At 41.0% G+C, this 14,225-nt stretch overlaps 1 protein-coding gene across 17 annotated transcripts in view; it reads left to right on the forward strand.

Annotated features, from left to right (window-relative positions):
• The window catches only part of PLEKHA5 (pleckstrin homology domain containing A5), a 242,584-nt gene that overhangs the window by 43,697 nt on the left and 184,662 nt on the right, over positions 1-14,225 (forward strand). The gene's annotated exons all lie outside the window — the stretch shown is intronic.

A 14,225-nucleotide genomic window follows, 5' to 3' on the forward strand; every position in this document is an offset into this window, starting at 1 on the left:
TGCACCCCACTGTTCATTGCAGCACTGTTTACAATAGCCAGGTCATGGAAGCAACCTAAATGCCCATCGACAGACGAAAGGATAAAGAAGATGTGGTACATATGTACAACGGAATATTACTCAGCCATACAAAGGAACGAAATTGGGTCATTTGTAGAGACGTGGATGGATCTATAGACTGTCATACAGAGTGAAGTAAGTCAGAAATAGAAAAATAAATGTATATTAATGCATGTATGTGGAACCTAGAAAAATGGTACAGATGAACCGGTTTGCAGAGCAGAAGTTGAGACACAGATGTAGAGAACAAACGTATGGACACCAAGGGGGGAAAACCGCGGTGAGGTGGGGATGGTGGTGTGCTAAATTGGGCGATTGGGATTGACATGTATATACTGATGTGTATAAAATTGATGACTAATAAGAACCTGCTATATAAAGAATAAAGAAATAAAATAAAGGCAAAAGAAAAGTCACAAGACCTTTCCCTTAACAAGGGAAACAAACAAAAACAAACAAAAGACGTGAAGTGATTGACAAAGCACAATGCAAAATACGATACAAATGAAATCAGAGGTAAGTTAGCTTGACCAACATCATAGCTAGTTAACTAGGAACAAGAGTTTGAACCCACCTGTGTTTGTCTTTCCGCCATCCTGTCTGGGGTGGAGGTGTTTATGCCCCCAAATGTTACGTCTGCTGTCTGTTGCTGGTGAGTTCCAGTGTCCTCTGGAAAACTGTGGCTGACTTCTTGTTCATGTTTTCCATTCTAAGTTTTTCAGTGTGGGTACTCACCCAGATCTTCTTATCCGCTCTTTGGGAAAAATAACTCTGACATTTGGGGTCGTTACAAATTTCTAATTTCTGAGTCTCACTTTGGTCCTCAGTAATACTCAGTGACCCTTTAAATGGTTTCTAATACCTCTTCAGAGGTTATCCAACAACCCCTGTCCCTTCTCTCTCCAGAGAAGAGTAAGGCTGCCTGATAAGAATTTTGTTTTCTTTCACCACCCAAACCAAGATACAGTTTTATCCCATCTTTGCTTCCATTCTGTCTGTTTTAAAAGGAGTGACCTTTATTCTTTTCTTCCAAGAGAAACTCTTCTTCCCCTTCTGTTGTTGATCCCGTTGCAACCCCGAAGTCTCGAATGTTGCTTATATCAGCGGCCCCCAACCTTTTTGGCACCAGGGACTGGTTTCGTGGAGGAGAATATTTCTACGCACCAGTTGGGGAGGGGGGGATGGTTCAGGAGGTAATGCGAGCGATGGGGAGGCCCAGGTGAAGCTTTTCTCCTCAAAAACAGCCAATTAAAGAACCTCCTGCCAGGAGGTAAAAACAAAAAACGAAAACAACCTTGCTCTTTCCTCCATGAAGACTCTGGTTTGGGGGACACAGGCATCCACTCAGAATGTGCAAAATACCTTAAAGGTTATGGTTTTGGAGCTGCTGAAAAATTTTCTCCTGGTAGGGTGAGGATGATGTTCCCACAGGTGGACAGATTACCGGTCTTCTAGGAAGTATCATGTGAAGTTTGGTTTTCTTATTTAGTATTCTGTAAGTGGCTTTGTAAGGAGTATGAACTCTTATACCATTAAGTCAGGCTTACATGCATGCATCCTTATACCTGGTCCATCCCTGATGCTTGGCACACGTTTGTTGTTTTATTTAGAAACCTAGGATGTGAGTACCTCACTTCGTTGTTGTTTAACCCTTGTTTCCTTTCAATCATATAGTAAAGCTTCAATCAAAAGCATCTTATTTCTGAATAGGAACCTTTTATGTTAGCATCTTAGACATCATTTTTACAGATTTTGGGAGAGTGTTTAGTTCGCTCACATCCTTAATCAGTTTTACATAGGCAGTGATGGAATCTTTGACATTCAGAGATAAGGTCTGAAGCATAGAGTATAGAAAAGAGCTCAAAGTAGAAACCTGTAATACCTGTTCAGCTTGTGCTGTAACCAAGACAGGGCAGGTTCTCTGCAGCATCTGCTCTGGGGAACTTCCTACGCTTAGTGATTTATAATGTCTTGTATTCTCTCGAACTTCTGTATGTTTTGGTCAGACTATTTAAAACACACAGACCACATTAGCAGGTGTGGCGACATCCTAGTTACACTGTGAGCAGTTATAAAGAGGGTTCCCAAAAGGGAAAGTAATTAGTATTGTCCCAGGTACCATTATTTACCTGCCCTTTCAAGTTGTAAAATATATAGAAGTGTGGAAGATTTAGTAACTTTTCAGTAGCAAAGATTTATTGAAGGTTAACTCTGGAGGCACCATGATTGGACCCTTAGGGAATACAACATTGGGAAGAGATTCCATTCCTAAGGGGATATGCATGTGTAGACAGGTTTACAGACTAGGAAATTGGATTTCACTAAGAAACTCTTTATTTCATCTTGAACAAGTAGTGAACAGGGTGTTGTGATGTAAATCCGAAGGTAGCTGCCCGTTCTTCACTGAAATACCAGAGGTAGCTGTGTGCCTGGACGCCAGGCTCGCTGGCTTTTGTGTTGCTCCTCCCACCGCTCCCTTACTTCCTGTAAAAAAGGAATGGAGGGCTTCCCTTGTGGCGCAGTGGTTGAGAGTACATCTGCCGATGCAGGGGACACGGGTTCGTGCCCCGGTCCGGGAGGATCCCACATGCTGTGGAGCGGCTGGGCCCGTGAGCCATGGCCTCTGAGCCTGCGCGTCCGGAGCCTGTGCTCCGCAACGGGAGAGGCCGCAACAGTGAGAGGCCCGCGTACCGCAAAAAATAAAAATTTAAAAAAATTTAAAAAAAGGAGTGGAATATTGGCATTTGCATTTAGTGTTCCCATTATACTTATTTTCACATTTTACTTTCATGAGTGACTCATTTGAACTTAAAAATATGATTTAGAAATTAGGCATTTTAACTCCAGCTCTTTGCTTTGTATTGACATCAGCTATATTAATATTTATCCTGGACCAAAGGACCCCTCTTATTCAGCTCTTAGGAGGAAACCAGTCGGGGCCCCTGCTTATCCTGCTGCCTTGCAAGGCAGGGGCTTCTGCATCATCTTCAAGCAAGGGGTCAGCACTAGCCTTTCTTGGGGAGAAGTGGGGCCAGAGAGTTCCAGGCCATCTGGGAATTCAGAATCATTAGTGGATGGACACAGATGTCCACATCCCAAGCCTCAGCATCTCACTCCTTAAAAAAAAAAAAAAGAATTCCCTTTCACGCTTTTCAGAAATAAATAATATTCTGAAATTATGGTGCCCAGCATTTTCAGCTAACTGTTGTGATACTTGTTAGTACAACGATTTTTCAGTTGGTCAGTTTGATTTTAGAAGTAATTATGAGAAACTACTATGTTTATTACCAAGTGCTCTGGAATACCCATTTACTATTTAAAAACCTAGTTTTTATTTACTATTTACTATTTACTTATTTACTTTACTTTTATTTACCCATTTACTATTTAAAAACCTAGTTTTTATTAAGATCTGATTTTTTTTTTTTTAGGTCTACCTGCGTTTAAGCTACGTATTTAAAGACCATTGTACCTAGTAGATGACAAAACTATTTTTAGAAGCAAGGTATTTTGTGATTAAGAAGATAGACTTTGGAATCAGAAAAACCCAGATTTGAATTCCAGCTTTAACCTTATTAGCTGTGTTTTAACCTTATTAGCTGTGTCCTTGGGCAAGTCATTTAACCTCTGCATCTCAGTTTCCTCATCTATGAAATGGGGTTAATAACATCTAATTTATAGGATTGTTGTAAGGGCCAAGTGATGTAAAGTATGAATAGTACGAAGTAAGTACTCAGTAAATGATGGCTGTTTTTTTCTGGCCATTCCTTTATGTAAGTTGAATAAAAGTAAAAGATGGGCACTTTTCTTTTAATAGAATTTGTTGCATGAGCAGAAGGTATTTATAGCATGAGTAGAAGGTATGAGCAATTAGATCTCTTAAAATATATACTTAGGGCTTCCCTGGTGGCACAGTTGAGAGTCCGCCTGCCGATGCAGGGGGCGCAGGTTCGTGCCCCGGTCTGGGAGGATCCCACATGCCGCGGAGCGACTGGGCCCGTGAGCCATGGCCGCTGAGCCTGCGCGTCCGGAGCCTGTGCTCCGCAACGGGAGAGGCCATGGCAGTCAGAGGCCCGTGTACCGCAAAAAAAAAAAAAAAAAAAAAAAAAAATATATATATATATATATACTTAAACTCTTTCATGTGTTTTATGACATGGAATTTTAGAAATTGACTTAACTAAAGGAATCAAAGAATGTTAAGAGTGTGTTTTCAACAGATACTTATATAAAGCTTGCCGTGTTCCAGGTCTTTGTACTTTTATAAATATTAATACAGTTAATCCTTGTAACTAGGAAGTAGATACTATTATTTTCGACATGTTACAGAAGGAAACTGGGGCAAAAGGAGATGAGTGACTTCCCAAGGTCACACAGGTGATATCTGGTCCCAAAGTGCTTGCTCTTAATGTGACACTATACAGCCTCTCCTAGTGCACTTTTTTTTTCTATAAATTGTGTGTGGGCTTTAAGAAAAAACAGTAACAGTTCTTTTCTAATGCCAAAACATAAAAGAAGTCTCAGGTTAGGACAGGGTTGAAGAAAATTTAATCTAAATTTAATACTTGATTTAATATTATCTAGCTTATTCCAGGTAATATTGACCTCGTTGAAACTGCAGCCATGCAAATACATCATGGTACTAAATGTCCTGTTCCTGACGTTTTATACCTAAATGGCCAAAGATACCAGTGTTACCTAATTATGTCTGCTTTTGCCTCTGTTTTTCATTTGAGTGTCTGGCTATCTTCTGGGCGGGATCTTTGTGTCTGTACTCAGCTTTCGCACGCTGTTGATTATCACCCCTAAATGGTCTGCCACATCCCAAATTTGTCCTTTTGTACCTCAGCTGACTAGTGACTGTCAGCCAGGAACTTGCGTCCCTGGCACCTACTCAAAGACTGTCAGCTGTCCAGGAGAAGTTCCAGATCATGCAGTTTACCAGTTAAGTGTCTGGTTTCTGTGTTGGTAGCTATTATATGTAATGATAAACAACTTTAAAATTAGAGCCCTGTGTATTTCACCTTTTCTCCCTTTCTTCCTTTTGAAGGTAGTAGTGATCGTGGCAACGTCAATTTAGTTTTTCCTAATTATGTAGACCATTTGACCTGTGATTTGTCACTCTTTGTGACCCTTGTGTCTGTTACTGTGCAGTCCACCTTATATTTTGTTTAAATTGAGTTAGCAAATTTATCAAATAAGCCAGCTTTAAAACTTCTATACATAGGGCCTTCCCTGGTGGTCCAGTGGGTAAGACTCCACGCTCCCAGTGGAGGGGGTGAGGGTTCGATCCCTGCTTGGGGAACTAGATTCCGCATGTGTGCCGCGACTAAGAGTTTGCATGCTGCAACTAAAAACAAACAAAAGACTTCTATACATTCTCTTTCCACTACGAGAAAATAAAAAGTGAAGGAAGTTGTTGCACATATTCATCCAGACAGATAATCCCTACTCTCTGTTTTCATAAACAGGATGATAACTGTTCACACACCCAGGCCCCACCTTACCTTACCCCATACTTACCCAGTTGTTGTATCTGTTCAGGATGGTTTCCCTTTTTGCAGTCCAGGCTTTGTCCATAGACCAGTGATGAAAGCAGCCTCTCCAGGGTAACCTTGGAGCCGTAATCTGATCTCAGATTCTTCTGGGAACCAAGGAGAGCTAAAATGTGGCATTCAAAAGGGGTGAACTGAATGTAGCTTCCTTACGCAGAAGACGGATAAAAGTGGCAGTAGATGCAGTCGCTTATTTGATTTAGGAAACCGCAGAAAGAATTCTTGATTTTGGTGTTGGCATCACGCTTACATGAGACTCTGCAGGTCTTCTGAGGCTTCTTTTTTTTTCCACTTTGGAAACATGGCTGTGGGCAGATTCGCTCTTGCAGAGATAATGTTTTTATAGTCCTTAGCTATGCTGACAGCTTCAGGTTTTGAAATCCTGTCATTTCCCTGTAGGTTTGACCCGAGATACTTTCATGCCACGGTCTTTCATTTCTTCCATTTTCTTTATTCACCTGATTGACCAGAAGATGTGAATTCAGCCTCTCCTTTGCCCTAGGTTGTGTGTTCTTCACCAGGGTTACTGTGGTGAGCACAGATGTCCTCATGGAGCCTTTGTTTTGGTGGGGGGGAGGCAGTCAGTACACCAGCTGTCACACAAATCAAGGTCAAATTGCAAGTGTGATAAGCTTGGTGAAGGAGGGGCTCACAGTGTTCTAAGACCTAGTCTGCAGGGAGCTGACTGAATCAGACAGAGATCCACAGGATAAATGGGAATTATCCAGGCAAAGACAGAAAGGCGGCTCATTGTAGGCACAGGGAAACGTTTGCCCCAAAGCCCTCTGGAGGGAGGAAGTGTGGTGGGTTTTTGTAGACGGAGAAGTCTGGGGCAAGCTGAGGCAGGGGAAGTAGGCACGGAATCATTACCAAACAGGATCAAGAAGGCCATGTTAAGGATTCTTGTGTTTGTCCTCAGAGCAGAAGAGTGCCAGCATCACATTTCTGTTTTGAAAACCTCATCCAGTGAGACGAGGTTAGAGAGGCCAGAATAGATGTAGAAAAATGAGTTAGGAGGCTATTGCAAATATCATTGTAACGAATTTTCAGATACAACATGGTGCCCACATTTCACTATCTTTGTGCTTTGTGTTGGGATTTCCCTGGTGGAAGCTTGTCTTTCCACCTGGCTTGCAAAGGACTTTGAATCTACTTGGAAGTAGGTAAAGGGGAAGGTTACTTGAGACCCCTCACTATCTGGCCAGTGATCGCAGATGATTAACTGTCAGTCTTAGAGAACAAGCTCAGGTGCATTGAGGTCCAGGTGCTGTCTTGCCTTCTGATGATTTCATTGGCTTCTTATTTATTTGTCTATTAGACATGTGACTGGCGGTGGTGACGGTGGTGCCAGCAGCAGCAGCAGCAGCAGTGATAGTTGCAAATGTGCGGTATGTCAGACAGCGTCCTGGGTGCTGGGCGTATAAACATCCATTCATTTCTTATACAGTCTCATGTGATGTTCGACCTTCGATTCCCTCTGCTTATAGATGAGGATGAGGCCCAGAGAGATTTATGAAATTGCAGAGCAGGGTTTGAACTCAGGCAGCTTACTTGTAGGAACCAAGCTCTTAACCTTTCCTTTAAGTGGTGAAAGGTCAGAAGTGGCCAGTTAGTGAGCTTAGAGCCCGAGGTCACACTGCACAGTGTGTCGTGGATGCAGGACTCCAGCCCAGGCACTCTGATGTCAGAGCCCACGTGATATTTCCACGTGAATTACAAGCATGGGGAGAATAGTTTTCTGTAAGTCAAAGAAGGTCAGGTTGCAAGTGTCTACAACTAATTCACTTTACAGAGTGGCGGCCGATTTTTTTTTTTTTTTCGATTTTATTTTACTGTTTTCTAAACATTGTTTTGCATCATTGAGAACACATTTATATATAGTTTTGAAATCACATGTCATTGTAGAGGTGCACTGTAATTAAACTTCCTTTAATTTTAGATAATAAATTATTTTATGTTGAGAATAATTAAAAGCATATGGTACTTACCCACCAGAAGGGAGACAATGAAAAAGAAGTGTTGACAAGGATGTTGGAGCAGTTAGGACTCTCCTGTGCTGCCGGTGGGAGTGCAAGTTGGCGCCATCACTTGGCAGTATTTAGTTTGGTCATATTTACTAACGCTGAACATATGCATATCCTGTGACCCAGTAATTCCTCTCTTATGTAAGTACACAACAGAAATATGAATATATGTTCACTGAAAGACACGTATAATAACAGCAGAAAAACACTGGAAACTACTCAAATGCCCGTCAGTCGTAGGTAAATAAACTGAGGTGTGTTCACACAATGAAGTGCTGTACAGCAATGAGAAGAAAAGAGTTTAAAACTGCATGCAACCATAGGGTTAAATGTCATAAAGATACGTTTTTATGCATATCTTTCTAGATCTTTTTAAATAGTTACGTGCACATATAGATTTCCTTAAAAAATGAAACTGCTGGTATTCTACTCTACTAGTCAGGGTAGACGAAGCCATGTAGGCCTGAAATGTCATGGCACAGACACAGCAGTTTATTTTTCTCCCACACAGCAGCCCAGGGTAGATGCTCCAGCTGGGGGTAGGGTGGGGCTGTTTCCACTCCTCGCGGTGTTTCAGGAACTTGGTGTCTCTGCCACCTCTAGCATGTAGCTCCAAGGTTACAGCTCGGCTCCTGGTGTGTTGCAGAGAACGTACTCACAAGGCACAGCAAACTGAGTGTGTCAGGAGGAAGGATGGGGGCGGAAATGTAGTCTACTGTGTGCCCAGGAAGAACGTACTTGAATAGGCCACAGTCTTGGCCGTGCACATCATTTTTATTGTTTTTTTGTTTTTTTGTGGGTTTTTTTGTGGTACGCGGGCCTCTCACTGTTGTGGCCTCTCCCGTTGCGGAGCACAGGCTCCGGACGCGCAGGCTCAGCGGCCATGGCTCACGGGCCCAGCCGCTCCGCTGCATGTGGGATCCTCCTGGACCGGGGCACGAACCCATGTTCCCTGCATCGGCAGGCAGACTCTCAACCACTGCGCCACCAGGGAAGCCCCATTTTTATTGTTTTTTGATCTGTTTCCCGCCCCGCCCCCCACTTACTAGTAGTACATTGTGACTATCTTTTCATGTCAATGCATAGAGATATATCTCACTCTGTTTTTTAATGGTAGTAGATTATTTCATTGAAAGAATGGGATGATTATAATTTAACATGCTCGTATTGGCAGTTTTTGTTTGATTTATTTATGCCAGGCATTAACAATGCTAAAGCGAATCCTTGATAAGAAAAGTGTTTTCAAAGACTAAGTTATTAGAAGTAGAATTTGATGGGTCAAAAGGTAAGCCCATTTTTAAGGTTCCACTACACATTCCTGTATTGGTCTCCAAATTGATTGTCTTTGGTATCCATTTTTGTTTGATAAATTAGTCATTTTCTTTTGATTTTTAATATGTTTTTCATTTGTATTTTGATTGTCATTTCTTTATTGCCAGAGAAGTTTTTGTTCTGTTGTAGTGAAATCTATCAGTCTTTTCCTTTTTTGATTTCTGTTTTTGGCGTCATGCTTGGATTTATTCTTGGCTTTTAAAAGTAGCTGTTTCCTTCTATATGTTTGTGTTTTTATTCTTCATATTTACATTTCTAGTCCACCTGGAAACGGTTTTGCATAGAGTCTAATCTGTTTTTGCCAAGTAGTTGGTTACTAGTCGCAGTAGAATTAACTTTTTAAAATGTATAGGATTGTATGAACACATATAAAACTATTATGAAGTATTTTAAATTATCCTTCTAATCAATGACTAGGATGGAGTACGGGAGAAAGTTTTCAGTTCTCTGGGCCGTTTGAAGCAGAGAGAGCCACATTGCCTCAAACATAAGGCAGCATCACTAAGCATTAAACACTGTATCGTGGAGAAGGTGAAGTCCCTTTCGTTGGCTCGGAGGGTATGGTATGCTCTTAGATTTAGGAAATCTTCTCCATACTCCGAGTTGGTCCCCAGTTATAGGTTTATCATCTAATTACATGAGACTCTACTTGGCTGCCATTTCTTGTGCTCTTCATGCCATCTCACACCGAGTCATGGGGAAGGCGGGTATACCTGCGAGGCTGTGTGCTGAGTGAAGTTAAAATAGATTATTTTTAGTGGAAACTGGGATCATGATAACTTTAGCGACTGTGGGGTTTTTTTTGTTTGTTTGTTTTTCAACTTTGTTCTTTTTTTTAACATTTTTATTGGAGTATAATTACTTTACAGTGGTGTGTTAGTTTCTGCTGTACAACGAAGTGAATCAGCTATACATATACATACATTCCCATATCTCCTCCCTCTTGTGTCTCCCTCCCACCCTCCCTTATCCCACCCCTCTAGGTAGTCACAAAGCACTGAGCTGATCTCCCTGTGCTATGTGGCTGCTTCCCACTAGCTATCTGTTTTACGTTTGGTAGTGTATATATGTCCATGCCGTTCTCTCACTTCATCCCAGCTTACCCTTCCCCCTCCCCATATCCTCAAGTCCATTCTCTAGTAGGTCTGTGTCTTTATTCCTGTCTTACTCCTAGGTTCTTCATGACTTTTTTTTTTTTTAGATTCCATATATATGTGTTAGCGTACGGTATGTTTTTCTCTTTCTGACTTACTTCACTCTGTGTGACAGACTCTAGGTCCATCCACCCCACTACAGATAACTCAATTTCATTTCTTTTTATGGCTGAGTAATACTCCATTGTATATATGTGCCATATCTTCTTTATCCATTCATCTGTCGATGGACACTTAGATTGCTTCCATGAGGGACTGTGTTTTTAATGAGCACTTTATATTACTTTAATTTCCTTAACGTGTGTGAGTATTCAAGTTACTATTAAAAATAACCGAAGTTCCTGAGCCTGTCTAGACATTATATTAACATAATTCTCTCCTTCGGTTTACATAACATGCTTTGAGCAAGTCTGTATATGTGCAACAACTGTAAGGTCTCTGGAAGAAGAAAGAGGAAAACCTTGCTTGCTTGCTGTATTTTGCTTACTCAGCAGTCACGCCCAGCTTCTGTGAGCAACAGAAAGAGAAGCAAAATTTGGTTCCTGGACTGGTGACTCAAGCATCAGCTGGAACCACCTGTCCAGCCTCCCAGGCTCACAGTTAGTATTTGTTAAGGTTCCTTGTGCTGCCAGGACAGAAACTCAAGTCTAACCTCATCAAAAGAACTTATTTGTTAAAATGGGTCATTGAAAGGATTCTTGGGGAGCTTGCCGTCTTGAATGAATTGTTGCACAGGCAGATTTTGTGCGGGGCAGGGATCAAGGGCAGTAGGAGCTTCTGAAGCCGCTGGAGCGCTTTCAGTAAGGTGACTCAGCTCTGACCATCTCTTCACTCAAGCCTCAAATTCCCAAGAGAGAGAATCAGATTTGCTTTGTGGATGGGAGACAGAGCCATATGTGGTATCAATAGATTAAATCATAATAATTTGCTGTTATTGGGCTGTTTTTGAACCAAAAAAGCATTTTTTAATGCTTCAACTTTAACAGTGTAGACGTGGCCTTTAGGGCTCTTAAGTGTCAGGAGAACTGTGGGGTGGTGAGCCTTCCCAACTAATGGTCTATGACATATTCCTTTGATCTTCTCAACTCCGTGAATCTCATCTGATTTCCTCGTGTTCTTTTCTATTTTGCTATAAACACCGAGAAAAACTCTTAACCCTAGATCAGCTTCCCTATGCAGGGAAGCTAAATACTGCTGGGGAAAATGACAACCCTTGAGATGGCCCTCTTCCACTTGTCATTGGATGCTGGAGATCTTCCTAGGCGTCATCCTTCTGTAAGGCATCCTTGGTAGTTCTTGAGTTCTTTAAGCTTCTATATGTTGTCTCCCCCAACACCCAGCCCCTGAAGGAGATCTTGATTACTTTTGAACCATAGAGTTCAATCCATTAAAGCCTTGTGTTTTGAATAGAGACAGCCTTCAGATTGGCTTCAGGATATAAGCTGTCGCAGATAAACAGAAGGAACCAACTCCTGGCTACCATTTTGCTTCATTTGTTTTGAAGTATTCTCCTTGGCTGACTTAATGGTTTTTGAGATTTAATTTTCACTGAAATCATGTATTTGGATTCCATCAGTGGAAAAAATTTTTTTCTGCTTTATGTGTAAATAGGCTATCATAATACAAAGTAAACGTCAGAGTTTGTACAGCCACAGTGAGTTATACCTTATTTACACCATAGATGAAACAAATCAACTGTGGCAAGTACATTTGTGGAAACCACAAGACTCTGAAGTGGACGCAGTTTATTGCTGTGATTTACAAACTAATAGCTATCTAGCAATTTCTTTTGGGTAGGAGAAATAAAAACTTGGTACCAATATCTTTGCCTTTGTTTGAATGTTAAATTTACTTAAAATTCTGTATCTTCCCACGTATTCCTCTTCCCCCGTACACACACCTGCACACGTTCTGATTTTCATAATGCTTTATTACAAATAACATCAATAAGAAAGAGCTCTTCTTTCCCTTATAAGGGGGAGGGTGTAATAGTAGTGGGTTATGCCGAATTTTGAGATTTCTTTTAAAAATGTGTTATATTCAGAAATACAGTTAAAGGTAAGTGAATGATGGTGAAATAGTAAATCAATTATGGTGAAATAGTAAATCAATATTCTGGAGTCAACTTGATGAAGTGGAAAAAGCTGGGCTTTGGAATCAGCCAGACTTGGCTTCGAATCCCAGACCAGATTCTAAGCCGTATAACCCCTTTGAGTCTCTTGTTTCTTTTTCTGCAAAGTGAGATTAACTACTGTCACACAGGATTAAAGTAACATACTTTGAGTTCCTGGTACATAGTAGACATGCAAATAATGAGATGCAATAGTTATTATTTCAAAATAACTTATGAAAGATAAAACAAATTGCTTGGTTTATTTTATTCTGATAGTAGTCGTAGGAAGTATGTGTCATCTTTCTCTTCTTTTTACGCTTAAAGAAAAATTGGGTTATCCCTAATGGGTTTAGCAGCTTGGCTGATGTCATACAGCTAGTTTAGACCCAGTGGTTAACTTAGACCAGTTTTCAGCTTTATCTTTGGACCTAAGTAAAGGTCTATTTAAAGATTATCAAGTTAAAAAAACAAAAAAAAAACGGTGGGGGGGAAGTGGTTGTAAACTAAAGCCACCACTAACGAATGGCGTTAGTGTTGCTTGCCTAGTTGGTTTCCGCTGATACTACATGGAAGGGAATCAGAGCCCTCTCTTCCTGTCCAGTACTGGGAGGGCCTCAAACACCTTCTGGCCTTTACCCATCCAGTTTACAGTGATTCGTATGACAGTGCTGAGTTGACTGCCTCTGTCTAGCACTGGTAGACTCGAGTTTCACACTGACTTCTGAGACACTTTGAAAGATTGGCCAGTGGTTTAATACCTACTTTTCTAGGGAAAAAAACAAACTACTGCATTAAATTCAAACACTGAATCTAAGATGAACCCAATTTCATAAACATTAAAATGTGAAACAGAATGTATATGCCTTCAGGACTTGGAGGGCATTATGCTACGTGAAGTCAGACAGAGAAAGTCAAATGCTGTATGGCAGCACTTACATGTGGAATCTAAAAACACAACAAACTAGTGAATAAAACAAAAAAGAAGCAGACCCACAGGCACAGAGAACAAACCAGTGGTCACCAACGGGGAGAGGGAAGAGGGGGAGGGGCAATATAGGGGTGGTGGGAGAGAAGAGGGTTATTATGGGCTTATATGAAATCATTTGTATGAAACTTTTAAAAAGTGTAAAGCACTATAGAATTTAAAGCATCTTTCATTCAAATTAAAAATATTTATACATCCAGGAAATACATAAATTGAAGAACCCATTAGCAAGTCTTTTTTGTGACCTTACATGTGTTTATACAATTAGGGTCTCCCAAACCTGTCTTCTGCATCCCTCAGGATCATCGGTGGCTCCCGTGAAAGGGCTTAGGTGAAAACCAGGTTAAGATTTAATTGGGCCACAGTCTCTTAGACAGAGCTTGGACTGGGCATCTGTCGGGCCATTACTGATAACCTGCAGTTCTTCTACTTTGTGTACCTTTTTCTCCGCTCTATTTTCTAGAGCAATTTTAGGTTCACAGCGAAGTAAAGAGGAAGGAGATCTCCCATACGCCCCCTGCCCCTACACATGCATAGCCTCCCCAGTATCAACATTCCTCACCGGAGTCCACTCTTTTTTGTAAACTGTTTGTCATTCATTCTCTTCTCATTCCTCACGCAGCCGTGTGAGGTAAGACATGAATGTTAAGCACCATGTGTAGAGAGAAAGCAATATGCAAAAGAAATGAATATTTTATCAGTATTTACTATGTATTGTTGATTGTGTGTGTTCTGTCTGTTCTAGAACTGCCTAGCAAGCCCTAGCCCTACGTGAACCACTCTAGGAAGTAGCCTGCATATAAATCCTGCATTAAAATGTAAAACAAGGTCAGGTAGAAACCCGGATCCCAGTGAACTCCATCTCTTGCTAGTTTTCATTTATTGGTAAAACACAAGTGTGGGACCTTTGCTGTATGATCAAAAAAAAAATCTTTTTGTGGTTGGCTTATCTGGAATGTTTCTCTTTTTCCCCCTTAAATTTAAAAATAAACCCTGTACCAA

Source organism: Pseudorca crassidens, chromosome 11 (genome assembly GCF_039906515.1).
Source record: "Pseudorca crassidens isolate mPseCra1 chromosome 11, mPseCra1.hap1, whole genome shotgun sequence".
NCBI classification, from domain to species: Eukaryota; Metazoa; Chordata; class Mammalia; order Artiodactyla; family Delphinidae; genus Pseudorca; species Pseudorca crassidens.